Source organism: Bombus flavifrons, chromosome 7, assembly GCF_040668555.2.
Source record: "Bombus flavifrons isolate JBK064 chromosome 7, iyBomFlav1_principal, whole genome shotgun sequence".
Lineage (NCBI taxonomy): Eukaryota > Metazoa > Arthropoda > Insecta > Hymenoptera > Apidae > Bombus > Bombus flavifrons.
The window spans coordinates 15,023,352-15,039,663 of NC_138448.1; the positions used below are offsets into that span (position 1 = coordinate 15,023,352).

The 16,312-nt window shown below is 38.0% G+C and overlaps 2 long non-coding RNA genes across 3 annotated transcripts in view; one reads left to right on the forward strand and one right to left on the reverse strand.

Moving 5' to 3' along the window:
- LOC138181945 (uncharacterized) overlaps nucleotides 1–16,312 on the forward strand; it is a 111,890-nt gene that overhangs the window by 62,852 nt on the left and 32,726 nt on the right. The window contains exon 4 of the long non-coding RNA XR_011173651.1: nucleotides 4,347–4,415. This is a non-coding gene — a long non-coding RNA (uncharacterized LOC138181945). The remainder of the gene's footprint in view (nucleotides 1–4,346; nucleotides 4,416–16,312) is intronic.
- Nucleotides 1–16,312, reverse strand: part of LOC138181946 (uncharacterized) — a 158,423-nt gene that overhangs the window by 36,077 nt on the left and 106,034 nt on the right. The window lies entirely within an intron of this gene.

Here is a 16,312-nt window from a genome sequence, read left to right on the forward strand (position 1 = left end):
TGTTTATTGAAATATAAAACTCGAATTAAATCTTCTTAAGACGACGAACTGTAACTCTTCCGGGATAAATTTTCTCATTAACAGTGTGACACATCGTGAATTTTCCAGTAGCTTCTCGTTTCGTAACAGATCCTCGAGTCTCGAGAACCACATCTCGAAGATAAAAAATATCGTACGTCGAGTAATTTCCACCGATACGCAAAGATACATTTTATCCGCGACCGCTTTCTTCCATCTCGACGAGTGTCTTAAAATGTCTATAAATGGAAATCTTATCCATTTCGCGTATATAGATCGTCTGAAGTCGCATGTAAGCAGGCGCTTCATCGTGTGCATGCACTCGATCACCCGCATTTCCTTTTCTTTCGGCGTATCAAAGGAATCAGAAAGTTTTACGACACAGCTCCGTCGGAGGATATTTTATATTGCATCCAGATTTCTCAAGAAAACGTCGACGAATCAGAACCGCTAACCTACTTACGTCACCGCTATTTCCCCGGCAAGTGGAGTTAATTTATTGTATTAAAAATCAATATCTCGCTTCGTCAAAATTTTTACGCGTTTCCTCCTTCGCCTATTTTTAATATTATATTCGTCACAGTACAAAGCTTAACATAATTCATATGTATATATATGATATATTTTTAGTTTTTTACTTTCTGCAAGAAATATCTCGATGGACTAAGCACAATTTTTCATGTTCGATTAGACGCGGAATTAAGCGTATTGAAAATAGGCTCGAATCGTTAAATGGAATAAAAAGAGACATTTTTAATTGGAAGATTGAACTTAAATAAGAAAAGACGTAGCTGCAGACCCACCACGTGTATTTTTCAAGTACATTTGAAGATTAGAATAGTTTTTAAACCCGACAGTTTTAGGATTTACGTAGTTTATTGTTCTGCGAATTTGTAAAGTGAAATTTAATTCGTTCGTGTAAAACCTTCGGTTAATTCTTGCGAGTAATCAACTGAAAAGATACTTACAGTGACAGAGTAATTTTGATAATAATTCTTCGGCTCATTTTTACTTATTAGGTTCTTAGCTGCCTCTTCATTTTGTTAATGGAGTATACTTTCGTTAGAAAGTATTATAGTTGGGTAGTATTGGCAGTCGAATTGAATATTGCTCGCTTTATTACTCTGACTGAAATTTTGTTTGTCGTTTACGTTGGCCATATCGCAGGATAATATAGGTAACCAAGGATCGATTTTACTGAAATTAATTGGACTATGAAGTTCAATTGTTTCGGTTTTGGTCGAATGTGGACATATCGTACGTAATAGTCGCGAGTGATTGAAATTCTGGTTTAACGTCCTTGTTCAAGCATGCGTTTTTTTAGAAGAGAAATTTATTTGTATCCTTCATTATTCGACAGGGTAATAATTGTTTCTGCGGATGTTATCTCGAAATGTATATTTATTCATTTTTTTTTTTTTTTTAATATTACGAAGTACTCGCAGGTTCTTGATAGCACTCAAAAATGTTTATTAGTATTACAAATGTTTCGAATTCTATTTTAAAGAATTACGATGATTTTTTATCTTGGAATATTATCTCTATGAATTATCTTATATAATTGAAAATATATATTAATTTGTTTTTCTACATTTTCTGCCTATATTGACAAATATATTAGATTTTCTTTCCATCGATTTTCTTTCCATATAAATAAAAATATTAATCTTACTCCGCATAAACAAAAAATTAATAGAATCTGGGTATAATTCCTCTCCCGTGTAAAACCTACAATCCTTATGAAAATATCATTCAGATAAAATCTGAATATCAAGGACAAAATCGTTACGCGTTTATTCGTTTTATTTATTGTTTCTTTTTTTCTTTTTAAAGTGCTGGCGTTTGATATCGCGTAGGTAGGAGGCAGAAATTTGATATAAATTTATTTTCCGAACCCATCAATAAACGCCAGGAGTTTGGAAAAAAATTCGTGTCTATTGTGTCGAATCTTGCGCGTTTTGCACACTCGTATTCGCTTTTTTCGCACCATTTCATCTCTATATATTTTTTTTTAATTTTCCATATGCTATTGCTCTTCCAATATAGTGACATAAACTTCCATAGCACATCGATCTTATAATTTATAGTTTAACGATAATCCATATATTCCAATATCTTGTCAATTCCTTATAAACTAACGACAGACAAACAAATAAACAGATTCGCAATAAAAAATTGAAACGATTCACAAAATTGACGACAATGATTCTTAGCACCGGAAACATAAACCAAATAGGCTACTAAATTATTTCCCCCTTTTTTTCTTTTTTTCTTTGAAACTTCGCTGAAGCTTTATTTTTACTATACGCGCACATAGACACCGAGGACGTACCTATACGTATAATTTATACAATTTAATAAATGTACATACTAATTAATCGTTACATGCATCTACATAATCTTTTAATAAAATTATATCCACCAAACCTCTACCAAATTCTACGTTATCCTATTTTAAATATTTTACATATTTTCGTATGTTATATGTATTGGTTGCACTTTCAAATTTCACACGAATACATAAAAATCCGAGGTCGAATAGAAACAGGAAGCAAGAAAGTTTGGTACGTAATTAAATGATCGTGTAGCTGCTGTTAAACGAGAGCTACGGGTAGACGAATGACTGGAAAAGGGAGAAAAATAAGGAAAGAGAAGAGAATTAGAGGAAAAAGACGGAATACTCGAAACAAGTAAAGGAATTGTGGACAGGAATGTAGACAGACGAGTATACGCGTCTGGGAAAGAAGACGCGCGAAATACGCGTGATTTATATACTGCGATATATTCGTAATATCGAAGTAGCTGGCCAGAGTGCACGTCCAATTATCCAAATTCCTTCGTCGGGACGAGAAAACAATCCAACGTGTGTTAATAGCGTGCGTTACGTGGCAGGATTTTTTCTAAGTGAAAGAAATCGACTGTGTATTATATCGCGTAATGGACCGATTGCGGCTTCCGTGATCCTTTTTCGCCAATCTGCTATGAATCGGCGGATTTTATACTTCTCTGTCATGGCTTTTGGCTTTTTCCTGTTCTGGGGTGTGGAAGCGAAACTGTTGGTTATCGTGGGCGAATTTGTTGAACGAACGAAGACAAGAACAAAAAATTATTCTTATTAAATAATAACAGCAGATATATTTTTCATATACTTGTTAAATTAATAATAGCAAAAGCGCAATAGTATAATTTTCGTTGGATAATTACGATCTTCGTTTAATATTATTTCATAGTTATCCGAACATGATCGATGATTCGTTTCGCAAATTCTTTCTCCGACAACCAACGACCTAAGCCAAACCACCAAAAGAACCAACCATTACGGAACCGATCGTGTGTACGCGGATTTCTCGTGCGATTATCATGCCCAATCGTTCTCCATCTGTTCACGGTTGTCCATCTTCTGGCGAAAGAGAAATTCCATTCTCGTGGCCGATCTGCCCGGTCGGATTTTTCAGTGCGTAGCGTCGCTCTCAGATGCAATCTCACGCAGAGGAAGTCGGCACGTGGTCACGCATCACCCGACCACCCTCGCGACTGTCATTATCTCTGCTGCTGCCGGAGAAATTCCCAGAGGTCGAGTAGAGTCGCGCGTGGAACGAAAACGAACGAGACGGACGGAAAGGTTAGACTGAAATGAGAGAGAAGGACGGACGAAGAGGAAGAGAAAGCTACGAGCTGGATGGACGGAGACGCGGAGGAAGACCAACGATAAGCGAAAACAGAAGAGCAGACGCAGAAAACGCAGAAAGAGATCACGGAGAGGCAGAGAAAGAGAAGTTACGAAGAAGCGAGTCGCCTCCTGGTGGTAATGACAGCCCCCCGAACGGACACTTCTACCCACTGGGAAGAGCTGTTTGTTATTAAGATCGTTTTGGTTGTGTATAGTACGCCTCAGAAGCTAATAATTGCTGCACAACCTAGGGAAATTAACGCTGGAACCGTTGAACTCAAAATGACCAATTTCGGATTCTTTTCTTTACGTTAACTTTTGACGAATTTCTTTTCTCTATTATCCCCAAATTTTTCATCCGCCCAGCAACAAATATTTCTCGCGAGACAAGACCGTTAAAGAGTGGCAAATCGTAACGATTGATTCATTTTTCCGTTTTAACGCGTCGATATTCGTTACACTCTACGAGGCGAGTATATTTTTTATCGTACGTAATGTATCTTCCGATAAAAGGATAAAGACAAATCGGTAATTTTTATTCAAACGTTTGATCCATGGTTGCGTTTGCGATCTCGTTGTTCTTCTTGCTACCTTATTCGTATATCGAACAAGAAAACGTGTTTCGATATCTCTTTCGTAACAAAAATCTCATTTCCAGGATTCGAGCAGAAAAGCAAGTAAAACCTTGGCAAACGATGCTCACCGAAAAGAAGCGAACGACGCATCGGTAAGAAAAACTTTCTTTGAGCGATTTTCCCTCTTCCTTTGCGCGACTATGCTTCTCAAGAAAAATCAATCCGACCAAAAGAATACTCCATCATACCGCAAACAATCTTTCGTCGAGGATGAGGAACAAAAGTTTCCTCGTTTTCTCGTAATTTTCCCAAATTGTACGTTCGAGGAATCCATCGAACGTCGATGTTATTAAATTTCTCCGGCCGAAATAAAATATCGTAAGCGACATTAACAAAAAATTAATTAGTGGCCCGGGCCAGGCAAACGTCGTCATTACGCGCCATAGAATCCTGACGAAGTCAACGTTTCATTTAAATAATCGCCGAGCGAAACGCCCGAATAAGAAAATCATTCGTCCAGTCTGTGGGCTTCTGGGTATGAGATGGCCGCGTGAAATAAGTTTAATAACAACGGTCAGGGTTCTCAGTCACCAGAGGTGTTCGCAGTTGGACTGTCATTATCTTCAGGAGAGAACTCAGCCTTTCATAACTTTACCCTTTTGCCTGCTCTTTCGTTCTTTTCATCCTGCTTTTATTACGCTGTATTTTGCTCCTTCCACGCCGATTTTATCTCGGTAAGCTCGCTTTGCGTTTTCTACTTTCGCGTATTGTTTCTCCTGGTTATGCGTTTAATGGGGTTAATGGAAAAACGGTGCAAACGGTGTTGTTTCTTAAAAATCGGACAAATACGATATTGGAAATTTCGTGTTTATCTAGAGGATTTTATTACTAGTTTTTCAGTTTCGTTGTTGCAATTAATCGAAATATTGGAATTGAAACATTATTTATCCACATTTTTTAAAGCTGTAACACTTTTATTATTACCGAGTAACGATGCAACATATTAAACGCACTAAAAGGAAATTTTATTAATTTTCTTCTTTTACTGAAGTATGTATATATATATACATATATATTTTTTCTTTTTTGATTATGTATAATCGTACTGTAGACCGGTAATCAACTGTACAGAGAACAAAAGAATTTCGATAAGCTCAAACGATGAAATCCAATAGTTACGAAAAAAGGAATAGAGAAAGCGAAGGGTGTTCGATAATCATAGTCATTTCATAGCACAATTGGCGATTAATTATTAACATTGTATAGGCTACATTAGCCGGCATTAACGTTTCGATAAAATATTCACGTAATCTTTCGTAACGTGTTTGATTAATTACTGGCGTACCATGCTACTCGCATTTGCTCGTGCTATTAAACTTCATCGTATCCATAAAGATCGAGATCAACCTTATTTGCATATTATTATTCGTTATACCCAGAGGGGTCATTAAGCATGATGAAACTGCAACGCATATTGATACCATCTGAATGGTTTCTGTCGATATCAATGGATCAGAACCGTAATGAATCAAGTCCAAAATTGTCTCTATCTGAATTTATTAACTGGCTACCATTGATCAACTTTTCGTTCGATACCTAAACGAACGATAATCTTCATTTTTTTCAAAAGTAGATGTCGAAGAACATAAAACCGAAACGTGTTACTTTTCGTCGTATTTACGATTCCATCGTTCCTTCCTATCCAGAAGTTCATTTTTCCATTCCTAATTTACAAAGTCTTCGCGAATTTCAGAACGCGATCAGAATATTTTCGTAAAAATTTCTCGAAAACCATCTTTGGCGCGTCCTTGCATTTAGTGCTTGCTCTAGACAAATGAACCTGGTATTTTCAATTGCTATTTCCACTTTATCTTTCTCGCAGAATTCCTAAGACACAGAATGGTACAAACCCACGTGATTAACGGAGCAAACATCTAAAAAATGATGCAATTAAAAAACTAGACGTCTAAAATATAATATGATTAAGGGAATAGACAACTAAGAAATAACGTAATGCTGTTGGCAAATAGTCGACGATACTTCATCGAAGATCGATAACGAAAAGAACATTGGAATTTATGGAACGACCAAACTCATTCGTTAATTAAAATCGTACATGGTCAGTGGCATAAGGTAATTAGCAAAAATTTCAAAGGGACTTTTACATGGACCTGACTCCCAGGATGGTTCCTTGCCGTTTCAACGGCCGCGTCCCTTTCTCTTCTCTCGCCGTTTACCAGAGTCGGCCAGGAAAAACTCATGTTATTAAGCCACGGCAAAAGTGCTCTTCGTCCCTCCGTCCTTTCTTCAACGCCGCTTCTGTTCTCCGCGCCGCGACTCGTCTTCTTTCTCTCTGTCGGTGCTCGCTAGATTAGTTCATTACCCGGCTAGCCGTGTCTTCTGTTTTTGCATGCCGGGGAAATAGATTTGTTGCAAGATCGACGCTGCGTTCTTGCGTACGTAACGTTGTGTACACCACCGCTCAAAACTATCCAAACGCCTGCTTATTTATAGCGATATGTAATTTAATTACGAAATTATTACATACCAAGATGATCAACGATGATTTTACTTTTGATTATGATTCGTCGCGGTTGTATATTATGAAATGTTATCGCGTGTCTATTACCATTCAAGCTTTTCCCACGCTCTCTAGAAACACAATTTTCATTCGAACAAAACGCTAGAAAATTTAACTGGAAAAAATTGACTGCGACATAGAAATTGGCTTTCGAAAATCAATGCACTATTAACGCTAGAAATACTACATTTGCAAATAGATTACCTTTCTCTGCAACTGGTTAGAACGTTTCGCTGTTTTTGATAAAACTAATTATTTTATCGAAATCGAAACGTGGTTTTATCGAGTATCTGTTCTATATACAATGTCGTTAATGTCGTTTCTAGAAACATTGGACCGCACAATATGCCAAATACAACTATCGGATGTAGAATTTTTCTATTCGTTTATAAAAAAAAAAAAAAAAATCTGAGAGCAATTTTACGATTAAAACCCAAGACCATAAATTTCAACTATACCTATCCTACCTACTTACCTACCTATCCCATCCTATCCTGTTTCTATCTACTTGGAAAAGTCCAAAACTAACGTCAGAATTAAATCGCAAATCCCTAAACTTCGTCCCACGAATTCTCGCAAAAGGAAACAGAAAAGAAAGATCGTTCGACGACTCCCATAATGATTATTTCTCCGCGCAAGTTCTTCGTTCGCTGTTTCAGTCTTGAATATATTTCACGCTAAAATATAGTTCTCGAAACGAAGGTTTTCCTTCGGAAATGGACGGTGTGCGTATACCCGCGTCACTATCGTCCGGTCATTGATCATTTTCGTAACAATTTTGCTCGCGGTCCGATAATCGCGCGAAAGATATCGCCCCCGATGCCTTTCGCTTCGGCTACGTATTACTCCAGTGGGTTTAAAGAGGGCGCGTTGCTATCAAAAGCACTAAATCAGTGACCAGGACGCGTGTAACAAAAACAAGCATCGGTGGCGGCGAAGCATTAACACCGTTTTCGCAGTGGAAGAAGTTATGCAGATTGTGTAATTACTGATAAAAGTTGTAGCTGCGCGTTTCTTTCATCCAGCGATAGAGTCGGCTCAGGTTGCGTGTTCGAAATAACAATAATTGCGTTACGTTTCGCTAAAATGCGTTCCTAATCACGCTTTTCATCGTAGCCCTTAAGCAGCGTGCAAGAAAATGAAATTACCAAGATCAAAGTAGCTGTAAGGTGTGGCTGACACACGCGCGTAAACTTCCACGTATCGGCCCGAGGAAAGTGGAATTAAGATTTTTAACGTCAGACCCCCTAGGATATCTTCGAAACTGTAACATTATTCCGAAGGGTGGCTCGCGTGGTCATTTCTCACCGTCTATGATAACTGTCGGCACAGATCCCTAGTTAGAATAAGGCCCGTTTACAAAACCAGTGCTTCGTGGGGAAATAAAATAAAGTTGAAGTTAACGTGTTCCTTAAGGCAACTTTTATATCGGCTACGATTTCAGATTAGACGATTAAGTTGATTCACGTCAAATTATTTAACGCAGCAACATATTTCTTTTATTGAGAACATTATCGATAACACGAAACTAAAGTAAAACACTTATTAAAAGTTATTAACACTTAACAGCTATTATAAATGAAATTTCACCGCGTGAATTTTGTTTTAGTATCGTCGTACTAGAACGAGACGATCGCGATGCTGTAATTATCGTAAACAGTAATTTTGTTATATTTGCTTACTATCGAACAACAACGATACGCTATATCGCGTCTGTTTGACTACGTTGATTTTTAAAATAAAACAAAAATGCGCTGTGCTTAGTGGTTAAAGCAGAAAACAATTGTTTTACTTCGATCTTTCTTATTATTTATCAGACCCTGTACGAGCTCGTGAATTATCGTCGATGCGCAAGGTGACGATCGATTGGAAGCGAAAAAAGAACAATTTTCCCGAAGTTTGGAAATGAAATCAATGTTTTTCGGCAGACAGATTGCCTTATATAGCTCGTTGTAAAGGTTTACGCCACAGCTTCGTCGTCCATTTGTATCGTTCGACGTGATTATTGCATGATTATTGCACACAACAGAGCAGCTGCTGTCTCAGTCGCCGTCAGATACCACTTTACAGTATTTACACGATCAACTACAGCTTGGAAAAACAGCAGCTTCGTAACCAGAAATAGCCAGAAAGATTCGAAATCACTTTTGCTTCGTTCAAATCTCGTATACAGTCAGTCAATTAAAATTGGTCTGATTTAAGGATAGTTTAAAACCACGTAAAGCGAAGCGACCTAAATATGGTGAAAAGATCGAGGGCGTGAGAAGACAGAAGAAACGTGGACGCGTGTGTTGATAAAATACAATAAATAGCGAATTTGAATAGCTTTGGCGTTTGCTCCAGGCGATGATACCTTTCACGTGAGAATAAAGAAGCAGCGAAATTTTTCTTACGCTTCGACCTCGACGATACACGAACTTCGTAGTTTCTTTGTTCATCGTGCGCCAGTTTCGAATAATTTGAAATTCGCGCGCGTACGAGCGAGGATTCTTTTCAAATTTTATAATTTGTATTATTTGTATCGATAACGAGAGGAAATCAGAGAGAGTGTAAAAGATTCGTTTTTGCGGTAAGGCACACGCGGTTAATTTTCAAGAAAATTTAATGAACGATTGTTGGTAAACATTGGAATTAATTTAAATTGGCAATATAATCTTCTGAATTACCCTCGAATTAGTTCTATATGAATTCTCCCGTTGAATTGTAGATGTAATCTCGTTAAAAGAACGATCGAAAATTTTAACGATTCCATCTTTATCTGTAATTTTTAATTGCAGGAACTGAAATTTCATATTTATGAGAATTGTACCGTAGCCGTAACGGAATACTGTTAATCCTTGTCGAATTGAATGAATGGAAATTATACAGAGCAGCTACTAAAGAGATAATTAAGAATCATTTACATTCAAATAATAACGAGATACGAACTGTGCATTACGGAGCATATTTTCTTTCATTCGTTCTATTGTAACGGGTATTATATTCTGGAAAGATGATTTTTCTTTTTGTGACGCGGTTACTACAGTGACCTATATAGGCCAGTGATACGTATTTTCAATTTCGTTAATAAAAATTGGCATTCACATCGAATGCAGAATTAACCAACGAACAATTCCCTTTTGTTTATGCGATATTGATTCAACTGTTGGCCGAATCGACACAGTTTAAGATTCGTTGTCAATATTAAATCGTTTTATCGCCTGAAGGCTGTAAGAAGAAGAACGCGATGATAAAATACAAAGAAGCGATATATTACGTTTATACGTTTCGCGCTTCGTAGTGCTGTTTTAGCATTTGAAAAGCCAATGAGTCGTCGACCTATTGATTCGTCGTACTATTTCATTTCGAGACTAAATATTTTTGGATTGAAAACACAGATTCTAACATCCTCGAAATTAATGCTCCGCGTTGAAGAAACTTACAACAACCTAAAACGTAAATGTCCTTATCCAAGAATAAACTACAGGCACGATCTGTGGATCTCTGGTCGTCGAGAGCGAGAAACGAAACGCGTAGGTTCCACCGAATGGCAACCTCTTGGTTCCATCGCCGTGCAGATCACCGAACGCGAGTGAATCGGAGTCGGGGTAGCGTATCACGAAAGAGGGCAATAGTCAGCAAGTTTGGTGTATCCGGGTGTGCAGGTTGGCTCCTCGCAGCGTTTCGTTTCGTCGAAGCGTTGAAGCGCGATCGAGCGAGGGCCGGTGTAAGCGGGCGAATCGTCGGCCATTATGCACCGACAAAACTGACACCGGTTTCTCGTTAAATTGTAATACGGTTATCAGCCGGAACGTTCGACGCGCTTCGCCTCTATTCCCACGAGGGGGTTTGGTACGCGATATAGACGATAGAAGAGGAGAGGGAATGGAGACAGGGTGGAGGAGGCAGGCTTCGCCACTCGCAAGTGCCGGCCTGTCTGATGGCGGCGCCATTTTTGTCGAGTGCGTATCATTATCGATTCACTTTTATCCATAGTGAATGAGCGTGTGTATAGCTGACTCTTTACACGAACAGGAAGTCAGAGGTTATTACACGGTACGGCACGGATAAAGTGGAGTACGCGTACCGACGCCGGGGCCGCGGCTCTTTAAAATATAATATCGCGAGGTTGGGTGGCCTGTGTGCAACGCCGCGCCGCCTCAGCCGCAGCTCGCTCACACGGCTCCGGCTTCTGCTCTCTCGTGTACCCGTGATTAGAGCGGTTTTTATGGTAATGCATTTCACCGGGGGCCCCCTGATCGTAAATTGCGCCGATGACCCTTTACTTGTTTTGCGGATGATCCCGCGTGGGTTTTACCTCGGTTGAGAGTAATTATGAAATTTCCATCGCGGCTACCGGGCCTCCCTTCGACCGTCCTCCGCACCAGCCACCTACCGAACTTCGTTATTAATCGCAGCTCCCCTCAACCCCTTTCCGTGACTTTTCGGCTTTTCTCAATACCTCGCGGCATGCTCTCTGGTTCAGGCGTTTTCGTATTTCAAAAGGGTGTTTGTGGGGTAGGATGGTTAAAGCCGAAGTTTTCGTTCGTCGTTTCGTTCGTTCCAGCGATCAAACTGTTAATTTCATTTTTTTTCTTTTTTTGTTTTTTAGTTTCTACGTTCGAAAGTAGCGCCGCATAGAGTTTAATCGAATTATGTTAGATACGTGTAGCGTATCGCATGTAACATAACGATGCACCAACGATGTGCGAATATTTACAAGATCGAAGGATAATTTTTCCTAATTCAAGTCGATAACCACGTACCGGATATTCCGCTTGAAACAATTCAAGAATCGTTAATTTAGTAACCAGAAGTAATTTAGTAAGTAGAATTGGAACATAAAGTCTTCGTCTATCAAAGTTGCAACTTCATTGGCCGAATAATCTAGATCAGTAGCGTGCCTTCGAAGAAACCGTTTCCTCGATGCGATGTGATTAAACACATTGCAGTGTCTCGTCAATTTCTACCGTCGACTTTTCCCATTTCAGGAAACTTTGATCGCTCTCATCGATAAACCGAGAAAGTATAACGCGTTAATTTATAACGCGTATACAAACATCTGCTTAAATATAGAAAATAGAACTTCTTAGAAAACGGGTAAATAAATAACGACATCTTTCTTAAATTATCTTAAAGCTATTGTAAAAAAATAATTTTCATTATAACCGCTCTACTTAAAAGTTTTGCGAGGGAAGTTTGCAAAAGTACTTCAAATTTCCTTCGTAATTCGATCTACGGGTGTTGTAACCAAGAAAGTGTAGCATCAAACGATCGATTATTCCTCCGGTTCTGCATTATTCTTATAGGCATGATGCTCGTGACTGTGAGAATAGTTTCGTCGTAGAACAAGACTATAGTTGCAACGAATGTAGGTTCACAAGTTTTAATTGTAGATACGCGTATATATAGTACACATAAACAATATACGTAAGTTGCATTTGCTCTAACATAAGCCCTTTTCGCGTGACATAAGACATAACGTTATCGCAATAATATTTTACAAGTTTAAAGATAATAAAAGTTTTTTATTGCTTGTTATTATTATTATTAAATACTATACGTAGATCTTTCTTAAATAATAAAGCACGTAGAGATTCTACAGTGAATTAATACGTTTCTACGTTGCCATAAGGATACTTCTAACGTTAATAGTAGCATACGTTTTTAATTATAAAGTACGTGAAAATAATGTTGTTCGTATTTCATGGTTGAAAAATTTTAGACAACGTAACATCACCGTGTTCTTATTATTATGTGCTGGATTTAAATTTGTTGGGCAGAGTCAAAATTCATGTTCAAAGATGAATTAACCTGCACGTTTCATCAGTTTCACATTTAATTACGAACTAATTAATTTTCCAATTACTTTCGAGCATTTCCAAAACTTTCGCGTAATACGTATCACGAAACATCATATTGCTTCATCAAAGATTGTTTACGTTACCATTTTCGATTATTAATTACTTATCACAATCGTTATACGATCGTTTTATCAAAAGATGCTCACACAGTGACACTCGGTAAATTCTTTTCGCAATTATATACAACCACGACTCTTTCTCTACTCTGACCTTTCCTGACAAAATCCATTAACAGATTAGTAGCAAGATATTCTTTAAATGATAGAAATATAATTATTTGCAACATTTCGACCGCCTCTTCGTAATAGAAACGTTTCAAATACATTAAAACGATATATAAATTGATAGAAAAGTGTGAATAAATTAGTATGGATGCTTTCTGATCGTAATATGAATGAAATATACCAGTCATAGATACGTAATGTACGTGCATTAATAATTAATGATTAATTAATCTCTGATTGATAGATGCATATACCGATCGTCCATTCAAACATCTACCACAACGTTTGCACGCGACAACTACCAACCATTTATTATTAAACTTTATCTAAATGAAATTATTATCGAGTTATAGTAAAATTCGAATTTACACGATTCTTATTTTTAATCGCTAAACCACCCGATGACACTGGAGAAACCAAAGCAACAGAAAACTACAAATAACGAAACACCCTGTATACCATCCGACATTTAATGGAATATGCATAATGATACATAACCGAGCGTAATATCCACGCTTTATAATAGCTTGCATAGATCACTGGATATCCAACAATCCTTTCCATAGCTCGGCACGTCCCGGATCAATCAATCGTAAATTCTTTGCGACCACTTTATCGCCCATGAATTAAATTCCATGTTGCGAGAGCCGACTCGAAGTTTACAGCTGGTCCCTGGCTGTTCGTGGTGTCAATGTTGCGCGTTAAGTGTACGGTTATCGTGTAGTCTACTCGCTAAACGCGATACGATCGGGGTCAAAAATAAGTGAACAGGTAGTGGAAATAGGTGTCGATGAAGTTTAATCGAATTAGTAGATACTAGTGTTACATACTTAAGTTTTATTTGTTATTAGACTGCGGATCTTTACGGGGAAAATACAAAATTGCGCAAAATACACACGATATGAAAAGATATATAAACTATCCAAAATAAAGTGGTTTTTATAATTAACGAATAACACAGTTTTCCACGGAGATTCTACTTTTTCCATTATATTCTCGAAAGTATGATTTTGTACAAAAATTTACGGTCTATTTGTTGCATATCCTTGTAGTGCACGAATTATATAGTAAATAATTGAAATTAATGTTTACGATTTTGAGCAAACAAGCCGTATTTAACACGTGCAACTTGATCGTGTCGCGTGAATTAAAAATTCCGAAATTATGAAAAATTCTACGATAATTTACGTTAAACAGCATCGTAGGAAAGAAAAGTCGAATCCGTTAATTTCAGCGAACGCGTTAATTTCATTGATACATATTTCTGTTATTTGTGAGTTATTTTTGTTACTTGCTCGACCGTGTCTCGCCGGTTCACGAATTTACGAGAGACCTTCTCGGAAAAATTGCACACGGCCACGTTGGCCGCGTCGAGCGTCCGCGATCTCATCTTTTCCCTCTGCCTTATCCGCGATTTTACGTTTCTTGACCGGTTGCAAATAAGGAAATTACAGATAAGGGTTCGTAATGCCGGGGAACGTTCGATGTATCGATGGAAACGTTGGCGGGAAAAACGCGTTGGATTATAGCAGCGGTGCTTTCCAAGTTGCAATTAATCTCAGGTGCAGCTTGGGTAAGCGTGGCTTAACCTTTCGGTTTGCTACGAGAGAACGGTGCAAGAGTCGCATGCAACTTGGTTGCTTCAGACAAATCGTTCGCGTGATTTCAGTAACGAAATTATTGTGCGAGAGATGGTGCAACTGTGTGCCGTGGAAAAAAATTGATCGTAAACTTTAAAACCGTACGATTTAGCAGAGGGAGTCGCTGATGTATATGTTTTCCCGCGCGAGTTATGCGAATTCCGATGTGGTGTTAGATACCAAGTTTTGTATATAGCATTAAATTATAGTTCGTGTATTTTCCAGTATAAAATAGGCAAGTTTATAAATCATTAAAATCGTCGTGAAGTGTCGTAAAGAATTTTTCATTTATACGCAGTTCGATCCTTGGTTTACTGGAATAATTTCATTGATACGATATATTTATACGTATTGTAAAGAATTTTCACTGTATAAATAATGATATTATCGATCAACTAAAATAATTCTATTAGGATGAGACCAGACATATTTCGTAAAAGTGGTTATAGAAATAAGCGTCTTAATAATATCTCTTTTTATGTTAACGATACACAATCCTTGGTCGTGATATGATATTTTTTCGTCCGTTCCTTAATTACTGTACTTTCAGATTTTTTTTCTTCATTAACATTTAATGACCAACCAGTAACCAGTTAACCAACAGCTGCTCTTACATATGTATGATACTTGTACATACAAAGTTACAATTTCAAAAAAATTAATTTACACGTATACCTATAATTTAATATATGAATGTAAATATACGAGTTACAGCATATAAATTATAATTAACAGCCGTCTTACCAACACCAGAAAAACACATCTTCCCTGCGCAAAAATAATGCAAGAGTAAAAAGTGTGCGAACAATTTAGTTTCTTAAAAAAAATGAACTCGCGTCTATACTCGGACAATCGTACGCTAAAATCCGAAAGAAAAGTGTCTAGTAAGCGACAATGTTGACATCGAAGAAAAATAGGAGAATCAAAAGAATGAGTACTATTGTACACGTAGTAGCTAACGGGTCGAGCTTTTATTTCACGTGCAAGGTAAGCGTCGAGGAAACTCTGCGAAGGGTTGTGGTGGTTTCGAGAAAACGAAGAGTAAAGTAGGAAGGCAGAGAAAAGGCTGGTGGGTGGATGAAGAGGCAGATCGACTCGTCGAACGAGTTGTAACGCCGTCCTGTTACTCGCGCGCTCGCATGAAATTAATCAAAGTCGAAGTAGGTGTTCGTGATTTAACGAGAGAGAGAGAGAGAGAGAGAGAGAGAGAGAGAGAGCGAGACTCGAGTGGATCCCCCTTTTCTTCGGAAATTTCTCGCGATCCTGGTCGCTTCGTTCCGCCTGCCCTTCGCCTTTCGCGGCTCTATCCGGTTCCACGTGCATGTAAATGAAGCCAGAATGAGTCTGCTACCGGGCGGATTGATTAAATTTCAAGGTGTGATAACGAGAAGCATGTAATAGTGCGGCGGAGCATGCAACACACTATTACAATGCGGCATTATATTTTTAATTACTGCGTCAAACCGATGGCAAACGCGGCGGTCGAATTTTGTACGAAAAGGGATTTTGCGTTCGGCGAATAAAAAGTAGAAGTTTGGTATATTAAGGAGAAGAAGAAATGGGAAAGTAATTGCGACTTGGTATTAACTTTTTTGCCATGGGAAAAGTAGCAGTTTGTGGTTCCGTGACTGAAACTTGCAGGATAAAGATAAAGAAAGCAGATAGCTGAAACGAAACGATTTGTGTATTGGATTTGTGGGAAAGCAATGTTGGTTTATCGCGAATGTGAAATCAATTTATATACTGTGTTGTTTATTGTTT